The sequence below is a fragment of the Cucumis melo genome, chromosome 11, assembly GCF_025177605.1.
Source record: "Cucumis melo cultivar AY chromosome 11, USDA_Cmelo_AY_1.0, whole genome shotgun sequence".
In the NCBI taxonomy this organism is placed as follows: domain Eukaryota; kingdom Viridiplantae; phylum Streptophyta; class Magnoliopsida; order Cucurbitales; family Cucurbitaceae; genus Cucumis; species Cucumis melo.
The window spans coordinates 15,581,494-15,601,008 of record NC_066867.1 but is presented as its reverse complement, the minus strand read 5'-3'; the positions used below and the strand labels follow the sequence as shown (position 1 = coordinate 15,601,008).

Genomic DNA, 19,515 nt, shown 5'->3' with positions numbered 1-19,515 from the left:
CTTATCGCAACAGGAAACAACTGTTGTATGAGCACATGACAATCATGAGATTTTAAACTATTAAGTTTTAAATCTGTCATTGACACAAGGTTTCTAATATTGGAAAAGTAACCTTCGGGAACCTTTATTCTTGACAAAGTCTTCAAAACACATCGTTTTTCTTCCTTTGTAAGAGTATAACACGCAGGAGGAATGAATATTTTCTTCTCACTACTAATAGGGGAAAGCTCTGGTCGAAGTTTTAGATCAACTAAATCACGTCTAGCATTTAACCCATCCTTACTTTTACCAGGAATATCAAGAAGCGTACCTAAGATATTCATGCAAACATTTTTTTTTATGTGCATCACATCTAAACAATGTCTAACATGAAGATCTTTCCAATATGAAAACTCAAAAAAGGAAGATAACCTATTCCAACAAATCTTTTCACTTCTGTTCATCGATAGGTTCTTATGGATCTTCTTTCCTTTAGGAAATTCAAGATCTTTCAATTTCAAGTACACATCCTCCCCAGAAAGTGGTTCTGGAATTGTACCAAGTTCTTTTTTACCGTTGAATGACTTTTTTTGTCGTCGGTACGGATGATGGCGTGCTAGAAATCTTCGATGTCCTAGGTATGCTATTTTCTTCCCATGTCGTAACCTTATAGAATTTGTATTATCTCCACAAATTGGGCATGCCTTATACCCTTTAACACAATATCCACTGAGGTTACCATATGCAGAAAAATCATTGATTGTTCACAACAAAACTGACCTTAAGTTGAATACTTCTTCTCGATAAGCATCATAACATTCAACACCATTTTCCCATAAAAGTTCTAAGTCTTCAATTAGTGGTGCTAAGTATGTGCCTATATCATCCCCTAGTTGTTTTAGCCCTGAAATTAGCATTGATAGCATCATGTACTTTCTTTTCATACACAACCATGGTGGAAGATTATAAATAACCATCACTATTGGCCAACAACTGTATTTAGAACTCATGTCACCATGAGGATTTACTCCATCAGCTGACAATGCTAAACGAAGATTTCTAGGTTCAGAACCAAAGTCTGGCCATTTAAAGTCTACTAACTTCCATGCTGGAGAGTCCGCGGGATGTCGTAACTTACCATCCTCAATTCTTTCACTAGCATGCCAAGTCAGGTTTTCAGCACATTCAATACTTCTAAATAGCCTTTTGAATCGTGGAATGGGTGGGAAGTACCATATCACTTTTGAGAGAATTTTCTTTCTCTCTTCATTTCTATCCTTAACGTTTTTCACCTCGATTGACCACATTCAGGACATTCTGTTGCATTAGCAAATTCTTTCCTATAGAGACAACAATTATTAGGACATGCATGAATCTTTTCATATTCCATTCCTAATGCACCTAATGTTTTCTTTGCTTCGTACAATGAATTTGGGAGTTCATTGGTAGTTGGCAGAATTTCCTTCAAAGTTTTAAGTAATTCTGAAAAACTGATATCACTCCATCCATATCTAACTTTTAAATTATACAATTTAACTAGAGTAGACAACTTGGTGTACTTTTTACATCCTTCATACAATGGTTTTTCAGCATCAATAAGCAACTTCTCAAATCCATTTGGGTCTTTTGAATACTCCTCGTGAGCAACTTCAATCATTTCTTTTACACTTCAAACATCATTCTCTTCACATGTATGTGTGTCAAACTTTGAACATTCTCCATAGAAAGATGAGTTAGGAAATGCTTCACCATGAAAAAACCAAATTTTATAACTTTCATCAATACCATTAACATATAAATGATCTCTAACATCCTTTCTACTATGCTTTTCACAATTCCCACATTTCAAACAAGGACAACGAATGTAAGAGGTACTTGTATTCGAAAATCCAAATTTGATGAAATTTTCCACACCCAACTCATATTCTTTGGATAATCTACTTTTATGCATCCATGATTTATCCATAATTGTAAATCTATTGACAAATAAAGTAAATTAAATTAGTTCAAAAAGTCTTGTTGAGATAATAAAAAGAGAAAAGAAATATGGATATTGAACAAACATTCGCTTAATAAGACTAAGTTTCCACCAACTAACCAAATAAAGAAAATAAATTCCTATCCATGATCTATCCATAAGTGTAAGTCCTAAGAGAATTTATTGAGTAAGGGTTATCAATTTGAATTATAATATATGAAAGAATACAAGAAATTCATAATATGAAAGAAATTCATATGAAAGAATACAAGAAATACAAGATTTTAGCAACTCCTACTAACAAAAAGAATACAAGTTACTATAGGCCATAACCAAATCTATAACATTAAAATCCAATAATCAAAATACAAAGGAATAAGAACTTGCATGCAAACAAATGCAATTATTAAAACAAAGTCTAAATGGGTACTCTACCTTCTTCACAAAGGAATATCAAAATACATACTATAGGTGCTTATTTTGATTGGTTTTTTTAGGTTTTTTAAGTGGATGAAATCAACTATAAAGTACATCTAAAACAGTTCCTAAATGTTTCTAGTGAGTACTTCAATATAAGATAACTTCAATATATCCCAAATAGAAAAGCTTGGTGGTCCATGATTTCCCCTATAAACTTAATTGAAAATAATACAATAACAAAGTCGTATTGGCCAATACACACAGTGGGTTAAAGTGAACACTAAATCTCCAACATCAAGAAACTTCATATCCCCTCAATCTCCTTGCCCAAGTCTATGGATGGTTGAATCAACTTAGAAAATTTGATGGCAACACAAAAAGGAAAAAAAAAGTGACAAAGAAAGTTTGGGATACTATAAGGTTTAAGTTACTTTCAACCTTGTTATTTTTGCTAATATCAACTTGTAACATTGTCATTGGTCCTCATTACCAACTATTTTATCCCTTTAAATGAAGGTCCTTCTCTACAATTAAACATAGAGAGAGAGACCTTAATGAAATAAAAAGGTATACAAAGTTTTCTTTAGCAAAAGTATTATAAATTTTCCCTAAAATATAGACAACTTTAGAGCACATGTCAATGGTGGGCTTATTGGAAATGGATAAAAGTCACCTAAAAATGCATATAAAACTGCCACATGAATTCATTAGAGTAGTATGTTTTTCTATCTAATAATTGCAAGGTGGAGATATTAAATAAATGTACTATTGTAGATTTATAGACATCATTTAATGAATGTAGTGTAAAAAATATATGCACAAAAATATAACGAAAGGTAAAGTTTTGGGTGATAGTTTTCAAAACAATAATAAGAAATTAACCCATCAAGAAAAATCATTGGTCATGAACCCAATCAATCCAACAATTTATTCCAACAATAATATTGAAATCGCTAAGGAAACAACTACAAGGTTCACATTTTCTCTCTTACCAAGCACTGGCAGTAGCTGCAAGGAAGGGTGGCTCGCGAGTGGCTTGGCTTGGGAGGTAGCTCGACAACAGAGATCTTGGCTCGGGTTGGACAACAGAGATCTTGGCTCGGGTTGGCTCAGGTTAGACAACAGAGATCTCGGCTCGGGTTGGCTGAGGTTGAAGAACTGCAGTGGTAGCGGTTGGTCTTCGTCAGACGACACATGGGGAGAAGAATGACGCGATGCGGTGGGTAGTCGTCGAAGCTGCGGTGGTTGTCGTCAGACGACAAATGGTGGGTGGTCGTCGGTCGAAGCTGCGGTCGTCAACGACTACAACGCACGGTCGAAGCTGCGGTGGGTGGTCGTCGAAGCTGCGGTGGTCGTCGGAGCACGGTTGGCTGAGGTGGCTTGCGGCTGTGAGATGAGGAAGAAGAAGAAGAAGATGAGGGAGGCGTCGTGCGGCTGTGAGATGAGAATAAAATATTTTAGGGTTTTTTTTTCAAAAAGAAATTTAATAATAATAAAAAAATAATAAAAATAATAATAAAATAATAATAAAATAATAATATATTTTTTTTAAAAAAGGTTTTTTTTATAAAACATTCTTGACGTTTTTAAAACGTCAAGAAACATCAATAAATTTGAAAATGAAAATTTTTGACTTTTTAAAACGTCAAGAATTTATCGATATTTCTTGACAGTTTTGAAACGTAAAGGATAAATATATACATTTGACGTTTTAAAAAACGTCAAGAATATCGAACTCATAAAAATTCTTGACGTTTTAAAAATGTCAAGAATGTAAAATAAACAACTTGATGGTTCCAAAATGTCAAAAAAAATTGCATATTACTTGACGTTTCAAAACCGTCAAGAATTCTGTAAATTGCCTCCCCTCCGCCTTTTAATCAAAATTCTTGACGGTTTTTTCATTAAACCGCCCCTTTCTTGACGGTTTTTCAAGAAACCGTCAAGAAAAGAAAAAATCAACCGTCAAGAAAGGGTCTTTTTCTAGCAGTGTTTGAAGTTGCATATTAATGACAGCATAGAAGACTTCAACACAATAATGATGCAAATTTGTAATTAGTTGAGATTTTCGACTTTGTCATCCTCGAACTAAAAACATAGCATCCATTTTAAGAACTTCAATGTCATGACTATTGCAGAAATTAGAAACCATTTCCAATAATAAACCCCAACCAGACTCTCTCTTTGATTGTAGTCTACCTTTACAAAAGTTAACTAAATTCATTGCATTCACAATATTATGATATTTTCTTTGAAAGATTTGAGACAAGTCATTTGTGAGTCCCAATATATTCTTGGGCCGACAAAAAGAATAGAAAAATAGAAGGTTTACTTTAGATAAATGGTAAATTTTATTTAAATTGATAAAATAGCAAAATAAAAAAATAAGGAAAACAAATTACTGGAACAATGTCTTAAATGCCCCTACCTAAGTGAAAAACTTGAATCCTAAATATAACTATTTAAGAAACCACAAATACTATATAATTAAATCAAACTCCCAATACACAATTAACACCTATCAAAATCCTCATTTCCCCCCAAAATCTGAAAATGCACCTATCACCATCAAAGCTTTACATAATTTCTGCAGCCATTTCATATCTTCTTCACATCGTGTGTGTTTAGACATTCAAACGTTATCAATCTGTTCACATCTTTCAAACCTTTTAAACACTTAAGGCATTTAAACATTGAGGAAAAGAGGTCCAACGAACAATATTCTTGAGACCCTTGAAACTCTTCAAAATCGAAAAGATTCCAGCTTCCCTATCTTCCGCTTTCACAGATTCCACTAAACAATATTCTTGAAACCCTTCGTCCCCTTCAAACCCTTCAACGTCTTCATACATTTGGCACAAATCAAGGGATTTTCTTCTTGACGACTATCTTTATCATCAAAACGATTCCAGAATCAGGTGAGCTTCTTTACCGACGCAAAGGTTTGTTTTCACAATTCTTCTTTCATTCGTTTGAGCTCTGATTCTTAGGGAAATTGATTCTCAATACCATTATATTTCTTAATTGTGGCATGCACAACAATATTAGAAATATTTCATAGGTATCAAAAGCACATTCAGGTAGTCTCTGAAATTTTGCCAAGGTTAGAAAGAAACATGTAAACTATATACCATTTTTTTTTTCGTTTTTAATTATAGGTTTTATATAGATATAGTTGTGAATATAAATTATTTATTTATTTATTTAATTATTCTTTTAAATTACAAGAACAATATATCAAAAGATATCTCCTTGATTTTAGGAACAACAACCGAAAGGGAATACACAAATACACTGTAATTCACCACAATCAGATTCTCAACATATTTCCGAGTACTTGGGATCATAGATAATAGATATTCACAAATACTTAGTACAGTCAGTGAAACAAAACAATTGAACAAAATGTACAAGTTTACACTTCATAGTATCTCACTCCATAACACATAACACTCAAAACATAATATACAAATACACTATAATTCACATCAATCAGATTAAACATATTCCAAAATGGATGGAATCATAGGCAACAGGTTGACAAATACATTGTAACTACCCTCATATACGATGTATTCAATATCAAACTGCAACCACATACCTTATATTCTACGTATACAGAATTCATACATACTAAGTACTATATCACACATACCTTAGCTTTTTCTTTTTGTCCTTTTGTCCTCTTTGACCTTTTTCTCCTTGTTAGCACTCTTGACCTATGTTATAAAAAGAAAATTGATAACAAAACTCGATATAGCTTGTAGATTTATTAGATGTTATAGACTGTTACCTTTTTCCCTTTGGCGTATCATTTTTTTTCTCTTTCTATTCTCTATCGATTCTTCATTTGTTTCAGTTGTTTCTTTTGTCGCTGAACTACATTCTTCATTCACGTCTGTTTCACCTTGTCCTTCATCTTCGTCTTGTTTATGTTGTTTATTTTTCGTATTATTTGTTCAGCAAGACTTGTTGGGTAAATGTTATATTATGAATTTACTAAATGTAGTACATTTTATGAATTGAACTACAACAACGTAGACAATATACCTTCTCTTTATTCTCTACTTCTTCCTTTTCTTCTTCATGTTTCCTTCTCATAAATTGCCTTCTAAAATCTACACATACTCAACATCAAAAAACAAAACGTTTAATGTAAAACAATGCAAACAACGTGAATATTAAAGTTAACAAAAAACAAACGTCTCAAAATAATTAACGTAATATGTATATAGATTTAAATATATAGTTTGTATTTGTTTTTTTTAAACCTATATAGTTGGCACAAGAATATAATTTTTTAAAATAAAAATCAACAAAAATATGTGGATAATCATAGTTGGTATTATTTTAGGGAGAGGATCTAAATTTTAAATTTAAATAGTTATTAAAAATATATATTATGTATTATTCAATAAATTATTGATAAATTGTTTGAAATATGAAGAATGCGAAAATCTTGTAATTATCTTTGGTATTATTTTAGGGAGGGGATCTACAATTTAAATTTAAATTGTTATTAAACATATATATTATGAATTATCCAAATAAATTGTTAATAAATTGTTTGAATTATAAAGAATCCAAAAATCTTATAGAAAATATTGACATTATATTAAGGGATGTTGGTGCAATATTCTTCAGCAATAAAATAGTTGATTTAGTTAAGATTTACAAAATTTGAATGTTGTTTACAAAATATATTGTAGTCATGAATCCTATATATTCAGCCTCATTTTTGGAGCTATTCAAATACACTGTATCTGAAATAATGGATTATCCTACATGAAGGGGTACAATTGGGTTAAAAATAATTAATAAAAGGAGGTAGGTGACGGTTTTACTATAATTCTTATTATTTATATTTTTTTTTTGCCATTTTTCAATTTGATATTTGAGAATTTGCTATTTCCATGGTTATCTCTATATTTTTCATGAGATGCATATTGAAAGCAAAGTCAAATGACAAGATTGAATTCATTAGAATCTATGCTTCTTGTTTTTTTTTTTTGAATTTGATCCATCGTGCACAATTGTATCAAGCACACATCACTACAAGAGATGGGAGTACTCCCGACGCTAAAAAATGTCGATGAAAATGAAAATGACGTCAGAAAAGGATATGCCGATGTATTTCACGGTGTCGGGACAAACGTCGAGAGAATCGAGTCGGGATAGGCATTCCCGACGCCGTGTAGGTACAGCATCGGGAATGCCTCTCCCAACGCCGTCACATGCATCGGAAACAGCGGCATGAGGAATGCTTCTTTCCCGACGGACCTTATGCCAACGCACCTCGTGGCGTCGGGAATGCCTCGGGAATTCCTTTTTATATTTTTTTAATATTTAATTTCAATTTTTTCCCTAAAATATTTTGCTTAAACATTCACAACGACATTCAGATTGCTCAAATATTTTTTCCGACGTTTTGGATTAAATTAAAACATATTGAATATAAATTAATGAATTAAGAAATATACAAACACAAATTAAAAAAATATATATTTAAAATTAATAATACGAATAAGTTCACAAAATATTAGTAAGTTTAATACAAAAAATGTAGTTATCATAATACAAAAAAACGCAAACATAACAAAAAGTACCACAGAGCTAGGGATCATGTGGTAGTCCCTATTGTGCACGAGTTAATTCTTCCATCATCTTTTTCATTGTTTCCACTTGTGAAGCTAATGCTTGGTGATTTCTATCTTGCACTTCAGTCCGTTCCAAAGCTTCATTAAGTTTAGCTTGTAATTCAATCTTTTTTTGTGTGGACTGCGAATAAGATGTCGACAAACTGCTCGCACTCATCGTCCTGCGGGCCTTCGGCTTGGGTCCCCAACCAAGGCCTTTTGAGTAGCCTGGTTGTCTACCCAACACCTGATTGCATATCTCATTCTCAGAGAGTGGTTGACTACCCACTACTACAAATTTGGCCTTCAACGACGCAAAATATGTGTCATAAAGAGTTTCAACGACACACTTTTCGCGTCATTGAAGCCACTGTCAAGAAAAGCTCTTTAACGACACTTTGGAAAATGTGTCGTTAAATATGATTCGATGACACTAAAATTGTGTCATTAATACCTTCACCTTGACGCAATAAATATGTCACTGTCATCTATAAAACGACACCAATATAGTGTCATTAATACTCTTACATTGACGCAAATTATGTGTCACCGTTATCTATACCTTGACAAAAATATATTGTCATTAATACACTTACATTGACGCAAATCAGGTGTCGCCGTTATCTATACCTCGACACTAATATACAGTCATTAATACTCTTACATTGATGCTATAATTGTGTCACCGTTATCTATACATTGACACAAATATATTGTCATTAATACACTTACGTTGACGTAAATCAAGTGTCACCTTTATCTATATCTCGACACTAATATACTGTCATTAATACTCTTACATTGACGCTTTAATTGTGTCACCGTTATCTATACCTCGACACGAATATATTGTCATTAATACCATTTTATTGACGCTTTAAATGTGTCATCGTTATCTATACCTCGACACGAATATATTGTCATTAATACCCTTATATTGACACTTCAAATGTGTCACCGTTATCTATACCTTGACCCGAATATATTATCATTAATACCTTTATAACGACACTAATATATTGTCATTGTAAATGTTTCGTTACACATAGTTCTTGCCAAGAAATGTGCTTTGACGACACTGTTGCTGTTTACTAAAGGCTTATATGTCGACACATGTTTGGTGTCGTTATTATTTTTTTTCGCAGCACGTATTTCCTGTCATATATTTCTTCTTTCAAAAAAATTAATTACTACATTTTAACATTATGCACATTTGTTTGGAAAGATATTTATATTGATAATAAAAAATGTAAATTACATTGTCGGTAAAGGTTTTCCAATAATCCAAAAGATAAATTAACTGTAATATATGTACGACCTAATCTAATCAAACTAATGTAGGAATGAACTTGATCGATACCATGATCCATCTATCCTTCAATTACCTACAAAGTTGAAGAAAATGAACTAAGTCAACTTTCATTACGGAAAATGCATAAGCATAAGCATAAGCATAAGCATAAACATTAAGTACATTCCAAATAGGAACTTCTTAACATAAACGTCCAAAGTTCATACAACCAAGGTTCTTTATAAAAGACCCATAAAGAACACAAAAGATGAAAGAAAAACACCGACTACATAAGCATAAGCATAAGCATAAACAGAGAATCAAATAAATATGTTTCAATTCAATCTTTAAAGACCTAACAATATTCTGATTTAAATTTAAAACTTAAGCATACACGTATCCTTAGCCCCCCTTCAAAGTCATTTATAAACTTAAACATTAACTTAGCATCTCACTCATTCCTTCCAAGGTCATTATCAAAAATAAATGTATCACTCCCCTCCCACCCAAGTCATACAACCAAGTTTCTTAGTAAAAGATTCATAAGGGAAGCAAAAGAGAAATAAAAACACCAACTTCATAAGCATAAGCATAATATATAAGTAATGCAATAATTTGTTTTGATTCATTCTTTACAGACCCAACAATGTTTCAGTTTGCATCAAAGAACAACTTAAGCATAAACGTACCCCTAGTCCCAACCCCCCGCCCCCCAAGTCATTTCTAACCTTAGCAACTCACTCACTCCTTCCAAGGTCATTATCAAAAATAAATGTATCACTCCCCTCCCACCCAAGTCATACAACCAAGTTTCTTAGTAAAAGATTCATAAGGGAAGCAAAAGAGAAATAAAAACACCAACTTCATAAGCATAAGCATAATATATAAGTAATGCAATAATTTGTTTTGATTCATTCTTTACAGACCCAACAATGTTTCAGTTTGCATCAAAGAACAACTTAAGCATAAACGTACCCCTAGTCCCAACCCCCCGCCCCCCAAGTCATTTCTAACCTTAGCAACTCACTCCCTCCTTCCAAGGTCATTATTAAACATAAATGTATCTCCCCCCCCCCCCCAATTTCCCACTCCCTCACCCCTTCTAAAGTCAAAGTTGAGCTTAAACATGAACTTAGCACTCCCACCGTCCCGCTCCCCACTTCCAAGGTCATTAATAAACCTAAACATAGACTTACCTCCTCCATTCCACAAACACCTATGCTACGAATAAAACTTTACAAGTAAACGAAGTGAACGAGAAATTAACAAAACAAAACAATGTGAACACGGTTCCTAAAACATGTGTAAGCAGAACCAACAAAATAGCGAGCTTATCAATGACTACCATAACTGCAGGATAGTCAACACAACTATGAACAGAGATCCAGAGTACATGTCAACATGATTCCTCAAACATATGTCTAAAAATCAACAAAAGAGCATTTCAATGACTACCATAACTGCAGGATAGTCGACGCAACAACACGTGTTGTAATAAAATCCACACAAAAATTCATATAAAGTTGTCTCGTTTACAAATTTTACCTTTGAGATTGGGAACAGAAAATATATTTGTTAACGAATTCAGCCCACTCCGTTCTTACGACATCTAAATTGTCCTGTGAGTATGTTGAGGTTGATCCTTCCATCTATTCATCATTTAAAAATGATTTAATATGCAACAATTGTACATAACATAAGTAGTTCAAAAAGGTAAAATGAAATACTTACTACTTCAATGATTGTCCTGTTGCTTGACAATATTATATCACGCATGAATCGCATCACATAATACCCGCACTCCACAATGCCACCTTGCTTCAGACACTATCCATAAGAGAAAAAGAACAAAATACCCATGATACAGTTGCAAAACATAAAGTATGTTTACCTATTTCTTCTACTAAATCCCCATTCCTCATACCTTGATTATCCTCCAAACAGGCTTCTTCTTGTTCGAAATGTCGAAAGCCCTAAGAATGCATATCAAACAACGTAAGTTATACAATCATTGTCTCATATGCAACATATTAACTCATTATTGTTTTATCATTGATAAAAGTTCCAACATACATCCGGACGACATCAGAGGCATCATTGTTAATTCGATTTCTCAAAGGATCCATCCAATATGCAGTGCCTCTTGAAAAATCGATGGCTATTAGACACCAATGGTTTCTATATTGACAGGTAAATGTGAGTTAAACTTAGAATGAAGGTCATATAGTTCATTAGGTGCATTAGCTGAAAAAAGTTTTGCACATACCCTGAATTGTAAGGAAACATCAAAATCTGACGATGGTCGGTCCCAAGCAATCTAGCATTCAGGATCTGTGCTCGATCTTCTTTACTTATACCAACTGAAATAGAGCCAGCGTCTGCAAACTTGTATGATCCCAACGTTCCATTCTCTTCCATCACTTTGTAGAGGTGACTACAAATATGAACAGGATACTCGACTTTACTGCGTGGTACACGTTATTATACTATGTAATTGATGTACAAAAGAGGTAACTTACAACATGAATGCATCAATGCATTGGGTTGATATAGGCTGCATTTGACAAAATTCTTGGAGTGCCTCGAGGAATATGCAACATTTTCGTTCATACCCAAAAACTTTAGCAGGTACGTGAATTTGAATTTTTGACCCAATATAATCAAGTTCCCATAGCAATAATCGTAGTGTAACTGGTGCTCTCTTTGTATTCAGTGTCAACGACGGTAATCGCGGATCAGCTTGGTACACGTTTTTCATCTGCCACAAACATAAAATCTCATCCATATGAAATATATTTAAACCAAATCCATTGTGAAAAACACATTACCTTTTCGTTTAGGGGAATGACTAAATGACGAGGCCATAACAACTGTGAACCAACTTCTTGGGAAAGCATAGTCCTACCTTCCCTTGTTGGAACAGGAACGAAGCAATTACCATCGGTAAACAAACACTATCAGTCTTAAGTTAAAAAATAAAAAAAGAGCCCAACATGTTCAACGACAGAAAAAGGCCACCAGAAAAATGTCTTAGCTCTCAATTCCAATAGACAACTTTTTTTGTGGTTCTCTTATTGCGTTCCATTAAGTTCTTTTTTCCCTCACTTGAAGAGTTTGTATGTCAAAAGTATCAATCACTTTTCAATTATACATTGAAAATTTTCTGTCTATAATTCTATATTGTATAGGTTCCAAGTGATTCTTCATTGTTTCATAGACAATAAGTCACTCCTTTGTAGTTATATAACAAAATAGCTCCATGATTGAAGGGATTAAAAAAAGCTCCATAAACAGGAGAAAAACAATCAAAACAAGAAATAGAAGAAACCAAGATCAGTCACCAACTTTAGTTTACACCCAATAGAATTTTCTTGAACAAGAGGCCAAAAAACAACTGAATAACAACCAACCAAATTCCCAATATTCCAACAAAGGGGAAGAAGAAACCCAATAGATTAGGAAAACAGAGAATCAAATTCATGTTAGAATTCCCAAAAAATGGTATGGTATCATAAGACCAAAAAGAGAGGTCAAAGAACATTACCCATATCCCAAAACACCATAAATTGAACAAAAACAAGTACACAGAATGTTACATTGACGACAGAATTACCTGAACGATGGCAGAGATTGGATTGAGAGAGACGACGTCGGCGGCCGGAAATCAGATGCGAGCGGGGGATGATGGAGGGAGAAAACGGCAACGATCGATCGGGTGGTGGAGGGAGAAAACGGCGACGATGGTGGAAGGCTTATACGGCTGAGGTCGATCGGTTAGTGGAGGGAGAAAACGGCAACGATGGTGGATGGAAGGGAGAGAACGGCTGAGGTCGGACGGCTTTGAGAGGTGGGTGGCGGACGGAAACGACGGCTAAGGTATGCGAGTGGTGGAGGACGGAGGGAGACGACGGCGGAGATTGGATTGAGAGAGACGGCGTCGAAGGCAGGGAGGCGGCGCGAATGGTCAAGTTAGGGATTTTTTTTTACACTTGTAATTTGTGTCAAGAAATAATTTTTTTTATTAAAATTTGTATAACCTTTTAATGACACTTTTATTATGTCGTTAATTAGCGACGCAATATTTTTGTCAAGGAAAATTGTCCAAAGAATTAATAAAATTATTTTTTTTTTGAATAACTTTTTAATGACACATAAATTTTGTCGTTAATTAGCGACGCAAATTTTTTGTCAAGAAACGTTAAATAACAACGCAAAAAATGTGTCGTTAAAAAGTTTGCATTTGTTAGTTTTAACGACTAATATAGTGGTCGCAAAGAAAGTGTCAATCCTCATGACGTCCAACCAATGCGTTTGGTGGGTTGGCACGAGCCTTCTCCGGGTCGCTGTACTTTTTGAAATGTCTGTGATAGTCGGCCTGAAACTCTTTAAAGGTCGTGAGCATCTGATGCTCAACAAACCTATTCATTATTTGATCATTGAAATCAAGAACAAACAATCGCTACACATTACAAACATAACACATTAGATTGATTAAAGTTAGATATGTTTCAAATGAAATCGTAAACGTGTAGTGCACTTAATTACCTGGAGATCGCCCTTGACGACCTCAATGTATTCTCTCCCAACGTCCGCCCACTTAAGACAGCAGACGAGAAATGTCTTTCGCACGCACACACCTATCACCTGGTTGAAGCGAACGGCGTGTGGGGAAATAGACTTCTCCGCTCCAGGGGCGATCGTCATCGAAATGTGCCCATTTATTGCAACGTGGTGTTCTAAATCCAAGAGTCGAGACTGCGCATGTCTCCTAGGAGTCAGAGTCACAGGTTGTTAAGAAGAAGACTCTGTTCAATAAATCGATAATAACATATAATGCTAGAAAAAAGAACATGAAATAATTGTAAGTTAAAATGAAGAAAATTATTAGACTCACTCGTATTGTCGCCCACAGACGACGACCCTCCCGCGATGTTATCTAAATCGTCCTCAAACTCGATGAACATAGCATCCTTCTCCATAAAATTACGTGGATATGACGATGACATAATGGCTATGGACATAGAAAACAAACATTCAATAAGCAAATACGAACACATAACTAGAATCAAACTACAGAGGCTACTATAACTGTAGGATTGCCAACACAACCTAATTATTAACAACAAAATACTTCAAGCTATCCTACAACCACCCCTTGAAACCATCCCAAATAGAAGCAAATTCAAAACAAAAAAGGCTACCATAACTGCAGGATAACCATCCCAAACATAAACAAATTCAAAACAAAAAAGGCTACCATAACTGCAGAATAGTCATATGAAATCAACAATAAAAATATTCAACACAAACAGGCTACTATAACTGCAGGATAGCCAAAACAAATCTTAACACACATATTACGTTTTCAATTCAAAACATAAACCCCCTACAAAAATTTCAATTCAACTATAACCCCCCCTCCAATTCAATTTTCAATTTAACTATAACCCCCCTAATTCAATTTTCAACTTAACTATACCCCCAATTGAATTTTCAATTTAACTATAACCTCCCTCAATTAAATTAAACCCTAAACCCTAAACCATTCAAATTTCAATTTAACTATAACCCCCATCCCTCCATTTAATTTTCAATTTAACTATAAATCCTAAACCCTAAACCCTTCAAATTTAAATTCAACCATAAATTACACACATTCTATACAAAAATACATTTAACAAACAAAAATCTATTCCAAAAAAAAAATCCAGAAACAATTCTCCTAAAAAAAATCCTAAAACATAAATTTAAACTAAACAAACTTTATATTTAAACAAACTTTATATTTAAACTTACTTAAGGTGGCAGACGGTGGCGGAACGGCAAGGGATGACGGCGACGACGGAATGGAAGGCGGCGAGCTACGGACGGCAAAGCCTCGACGGTTCTCTCTTCTCTCTTTCCCTTTCGGTTTCGGTTATGTGAAATACATAACTGAATTGATTATAAAGGAGATTTCCCGATCCGTCATGCGGCGTCGGAAAATCCCCAAAAAGGCATCGGGAATAATCATATTCCCGACGCTCATTAAAAGGCTTTCGGGAAAATCCATTATTCCCGACGTCGTTCCCGATGCACTGTGCACGGCGTCGGAAATAAGGTGTATTTTTAATTTAATTTGGCCTATTCTCAACGCCGTTTGGCCGACGCATGTTTGATGCGTCGGGAAAAATGGTATTCCCGATGCCCCTCTGACGTAGTGGTCATTGCGTCGGGAATACACTTATTCCCGACATTCTTTGTGCTGACGTCTTTTTTGGCGTCGAAAAACCTCCGTTTTCTTGTAGTGTATCAACTACTGAAAAGAACATTGAAACTAAACTCGTTAAAGTGTTTTGATGCCTATCGAGTATCTCTTGGTCTTTTAATCATTATCTCTTGATTTAATCCTCATCCGCTTGATATTTCACCATTATTTAAAGCTTCGAAAATTTTCATGTCATGTTTCTCTTGTAGAATATCTCAACGTTTCGCTAATGCTTCAATAACATTCACTACATTTGTAGCAATAAAGAAAAAACCGACAATTTTCACATGATTTTTTGCAGTATTTATAAGAGCTAATTGAAGTTGATGAGCAAAACAATGAAGGTAAAAAGCACAATCATTTTCTTTCAAAATAAGTGCTTTCAAGCCACGGAACTCAACTTGCATATTACTTGCTCCATCATATCGTTGTCCTCACAAATTAGCAAATACTTAAAACCCATGTTGAGAAAAAAAGAAAACCATATCAACAGCTTTCTTAAGTGATAGGGCACTTGTATTATTGATACGGATGATTCTAATAAATTGTTCAAAAATGACATGACCTTTATCCACATATATATCGTAATACAATTGACATCTACTCCTTTGAAGGTATATCTTTTGATTCGTCTATCAAGATAGAAAATTGTTTGTCACTCATATCTCTTATAACTATATTAACAATAATTTTTGTTGCAATGTAGTTCACTATATCTTTTGAATATCAGGTGCACTCAATTTCAAATTATTTAGAGCATTTTTCAAAGTCACGACTTCAATATCTTTATTATGGGTTGCACAACCATCACAATAGTTCAAACAAGTTACCTTGATTCTTTGAATCATTAGTCTCATCATGTCCACGGAATGCAAGACTTTGCCGTAAGAAAAATTGAGTACAATCAATTGATGTGTCTAATCGAGTTGATACTCAGCTCTTACTTGGTCAGACATCATATTTAAAAAAGTCTCAATATGTTACTTTTGTTTTAAAAGAGCCTCACATTTTTCCCAAGCCTTATTGTGTGCTTTATTAGGACCATCAACATGTGTTTCCAATCTCTCTTTTTTCTTCCAATTGGAAAATCGATCACTAACAAAACATTCCCCTCTTGATTCTTCACTTACTTCTGATTTGAACAAGTAGGAATATAAACAAAATGCAGTATCCTTTGAAATACTATATTCTAACCAATCATTGGATTCTTTAAACTAAGCCTCTTTAAACTAAGCCGGATTAAATCGTCTTAACTTTGTCCCAAATTTCTTTAATGGAAAAGTATGATTTTGAGGTTGACAAGAACTTGATCTTAAATATTATAATTATATTTAGAAATTATAGCTCTTAGGCTAAGATCTATAGGTAGTTCTCTTGGATTGATTTTTGTAAAAGATCAATTAGATCAGATATATGTCTCTCTTTTTAAAATGATAACTCCTATATTTTTTATTGTTTCCTTTCTTTTAAAATCATATTGATATATTTATCCCATAAAATTAATATTAAACAAAATTAAAAAAATTAATTCATAAAATTAATATTAAGAAAATTAAAAAATTAAAAAATTAATTAAAAAGAATTTAAAATTAAAGAAAATAAGTATGTACATATGTTTTAAATTATCTTGCATTCTAAAACATATGTTTTAAATTATCTTGCATTCTAAAATTAAAGAAAATAAGTATATACATATGCAATTCACGTTTCAATTTGAAAATTGCATAAAAAAATATAGAAAATTGAGAGTGAAAGTTTGGATTTGTTACATTTCTTTCTAAATATTTAAAAAAATCTTTTTTACATTTCTTTCTAAATATTTAAAATTTCATTTTTACATTTCTTTCTAAATATTTAAAAAATCTTTTTTTAAGGTAACTAATGACTTTGTTACATTTCTTTCTAAATATTTAGAAAAAGGATTTTCTATCCTTTTTCTAAATATTTAGAAAATCCTTTTTCAATTTTATCTTAGTTAGATTTTTTTCTCTTTTTAAAAATATTTTGAGAAAATGAATATTCCTTATCTTAGTTAGATTTTTTTCTTTTTTAAAAATATTTTGAGAAAATGAAATTAAGGAATCTATTGGGACTACTTGTCAGTTAATAACGAAATTAAGGAATCTATTGTTACTACTTGTCAGTAAATAAGTTTGAAATAAATTTGAAATTTGATATTTAGAAAAGGAAAATTATTGATGTTTTTGGAATAAAATCCATTTTGTAAAATTTTGATATCTCAGAAAAGAAAATAATTGATATTTTAGAATAAAAATTATTTACAAAATACAAAATTAAAACCTATATAAATTAGAAATTAGCGATCCCAGACCACCAAACACCCCTAATACTCCCATTTATCTATATAAATTAAAAATGACAATTTGTTTATATACTGATCATAGTTTTTGTATAAAGAAGCGAGTTCTGAACTACCAAGAACCATGGATAATATTTAGTTTTTATACTAAATTCTAAGAACCAATTTGTTTTGTTTTCTTTCAAATTTGTTTGATATCCATGTATCTCTCCTCTTCACTTTTTCAAATTTATATTTTGTTAAGAAAGAAAATTGGATGCATCATGCAGCTATGAGTAGACAATAAATGGGAACAGCTCGGTAAGAAAAAGAAAGCACATAATACAGGTAAAAGAGTACAGAGTAGAAGTTGAGTTTTATTGGATTACACCAAACCTTACATCACCATATTTCATTACACAACCCAAAGCTAAAACCATAACGTTTCATTCTCAAACTCTCTCATGATTCACACCGGCAAACTTCACACCTACAATCCTGTCCACACCTGCAGTTACCCTTCCCGACTCCGACCTCCGTTCTGGGACACGTGCACGGGTTACAGTCACAATGCTCCCCGCACGGGCATCTCCAATTATACGCAGTCTCCCCTCCCGCAGCCGCAGCCGTTGCCGTTGCCGTTGAGCACCTACAAGCGTTTCCACCGGGGCAGGGAACGGCACAACCGCAGCTCTGGTTGCAAGCCCCAACTCCGCCTCTACCGCTGAACCCACCTGGTTCTGCCATTTTTAATTATCTCCTCTTTCAACCAAAAGCTTTAAATTTATATAAGTTGGAAGCTACAACGATACTGCTTTCTGCTTACACGTGCAATCCACGTGGCGACTTCCCTCATGCATGGTTGTATTAAGTGGAACATTGATCCTCCTCTGTCGGTTTGTTCTGTTATATGTTGGGATGGTACTCATGAATCCATCATTTTTTTTCTTTTTTTAAATAATTGTTTCTTAAATTTGGGGCTTTTGGATAACAACGGTAGTTTAGAAAAATGTACCTAAAAACAGATTTTTTCAGGGGTTTTTCAAAAATATAATAAGTCGATAAAATATTTTTAGTTTATAGAACAATTTTAAAAATAAAAAAAAAAAAGCTTACAAATTTACAATAAAAGTACCAAATATGTATCGGTCAACTTGCAGTTAATCGGTTACATGGGCACGTTAGTAATGTTTTTCTAAACGATCTTGTACTACAATTTAAACAAATAATCTCCTACTGTTTGTTTAGCGATAGAAAAAATGCTTTAAATTTAAATAATCGCATTGATCATGACAAACAGTCGTGTTTATCATGAAAAACGATCACATTGACTATGACATGCGATCATATAGTTCAATGTAAATGATCGTTAGAAACTTCAAATCTAACGATCGTGTTGATCATGCTAAACGATTGTGTTAACTATCGTAAATAATCATTTAGATCATGTCAACACAATCTTTTATATCATTTTAAACAATAGGAAAAATGTTTACAATGGTAAACGTTCGTGTTGACAATGGTAATCGATCATTTAGATCATGTCAAATTGATATTTAGAAGATATTGATATTCTCGAATATGAAGAAAATGAAGTTGCTTCAAATAATCTTGTCAAACGTTGAAGATGAATTAATAGATTTAAACAGAAAAATGAATCATTTA

At 33.3% G+C, this 19,515-nt stretch overlaps 1 long non-coding RNA gene across 1 annotated transcript; it reads right to left on the bottom strand.

Annotated features, from left to right (window-relative positions):
- Positions 1 to 11,205: 11,205 nt before the first annotated feature.
- Positions 11,206 to 11,695, bottom strand: LOC127143894 (uncharacterized). Its single transcript, XR_007815466.1, has 3 exons — positions 11,571 to 11,695; positions 11,378 to 11,482; positions 11,206 to 11,277 (listed from the first exon to the last, which is right to left on the bottom strand). It is a non-coding gene; the product is annotated as an uncharacterized LOC127143894 (long non-coding RNA).
- Positions 11,696 to 19,515: the final 7,820 nt, after the last annotated feature.